This window comes from Podospora anserina, chromosome 6 (genome assembly GCF_000226545.1).
Source record: "Podospora anserina S mat+ genomic DNA chromosome 6, supercontig 3".
Classification (NCBI taxonomy): Eukaryota; Fungi; Ascomycota; class Sordariomycetes; order Sordariales; family Podosporaceae; genus Podospora; species Podospora anserina.
In genome coordinates this window covers 99,788-101,946 of record NW_001914841.1, presented here as the reverse complement: position 1 = coordinate 101,946, position 2,159 = coordinate 99,788, and positions in this window count along the sequence as shown.

Below are 2,159 nucleotides of genomic sequence, written 5' to 3'. Positions count from 1 at the left end.
ATTATTAATTAAAATAATTAAAATTATATTATTTTTATAAACTTTAAATATAAAGTAAACTTATAGTAAAGACCTAATATTAAAATATTTAAAATTAAAGTTAAAATAAATAAATTATATATATTTTATAATAAATTTAAATAAAAATTAAAGTTTATAAAGGAAAAAATATAAAAATATTATAATATTAAAAAACTCGAAAAACTTTATTTTAAAGGAGGGAATATAATATTCCTTTTTATACGTAATTTACGTATTAAAAAACTTAATAAAAAGCTAGACTATAGGAAAGTAAATCTATTTAAAATTAAAAAAAAAATCTTAAAAACGATATTCGAATTAAAATTACTTAATATAATATATTTATAATTATATATTTTTTATATTTTACTTTTAAAATCTATATTATTAATAAATAAAGTTAATATATAAGTAATAACGGAAAATAAAAAAAAAATATAATATAAAAAAAATATTAAATTTATAATTTAATAAAAATTAATTAAAATATTTAATTAATTAATTAAAATATCCGGCTATAAAAAATTTATAGGAATTATAAATATATTTTAATTATTTAAATAAATAAAAAAAATTTTATTAATAATATTTAAACCGATTAAAACCTAAATAAAAAAAATAAGTTTTTAAATTACTATTAAATAATAATAATATAGAGATTAAAGAATTTTAATAGGAATCGAATTTATATTTTTAACGTAATAATTAATATATTATATATTATATTATAAAATTAAAAAGTATAAAAGGGATTAAATATAAATAATATTATATATTTTAATTACTTTAGAAAATAAAAAGTATATTAGCGGCGGTATTTTAAGAGATTAGGAAGGAAGGATCGGCTATGCCCGGGTCTAAAGAAAAGTTAAGCAGTTAGTTAAAGCTTAAAGAAGGATTTAAAAAGGAAAGATCGGAAGGAATAGCGGAAGCGTCCGCCGCCGGCGAACTATATAGGGTAGTAAACCGCGCGGAAAACTCTCTTTCTTCCTCCTTAAAGAGCCGAGATTCGCGACGGAAAGTAGTAAAGGCTTAAGCCTTAAAAATACGCGATTATATTTCGAAACAAAAAAGTTTATTTAAAATAACCTACTTTTCGGTATTTAAACGTTCTTTCTCTTTAATTAAAGGACGGACTATAGGGATAATTAAAAAAGGAAAGGGAAGGTTAAAAAAAAAACTTACGATTTACGCTATAAATATTATAATAAAAACGATTTAAATTAATATACGGAAAGTACCGGTCGTATCGAAAAGAAACTATATATTAAAAATTATTTTTTTTATAATAAATATATTTAAGTATAATAAAATTAAATTTTTTAAAAAAATATATTTAATTATAATAATAATTAATATTTATATAAATCGATTTCCTTATATAATTAAATATAATAATTAAAATAAAAAAGGAAAGGAATTTATAATAGAAATACGGAAAAAAAAGGGATCGGTAATTATTTTAAAAATATAATTACCGGGGCGTTAACTTAAAAAAAAGAGTATTATATTATAATTAATTTAACGGTAAGTCGCGTTATATATAAAGCGTAAGTCGCCTTTAATTAATTATTTAAAAAGTTAAGGAATAAACCGATTAGGGTTAAATAAAAGTATTATAGCGCTAAAGCTTACGAGTAATTTATAAAATATAAAATACTAAAGATAATTAAAGGTATAGTACGACGAGTATAATATAAATATAATATATTAAAAGTAATTAAAGGTATAGTACGACGAGTATAATATAGGATATAATATATTAGGAGTAATCGGGCCTATAGTAGGGCGAGTACCTTACGGCCCTAAGGTCTATATATACGGAGGAACTAGCTAGTATAGATAGATAGTTCCGTAGTATATAATTTAAGTTTATACTTACGGTAGCTAGTGTTTATATTAAGATATTTTATTGTACACTATTTAACTACACCGAATTAATTATTAAAAGTTACCTTTAACCAGTATCCCTTTCAGAGGTTCTGTAAAGAGGTTCGTTACACGTAACTCCTCTTTCCTATTAAATTATTCTTTTACGGGTATTTATATTATATTTAAAAAATTATACCCCCCCTTCCAAGGTAAAAAACCTAATAACCCTAATTTAAACCCTTTATTAAAAATATATTTTAATTATT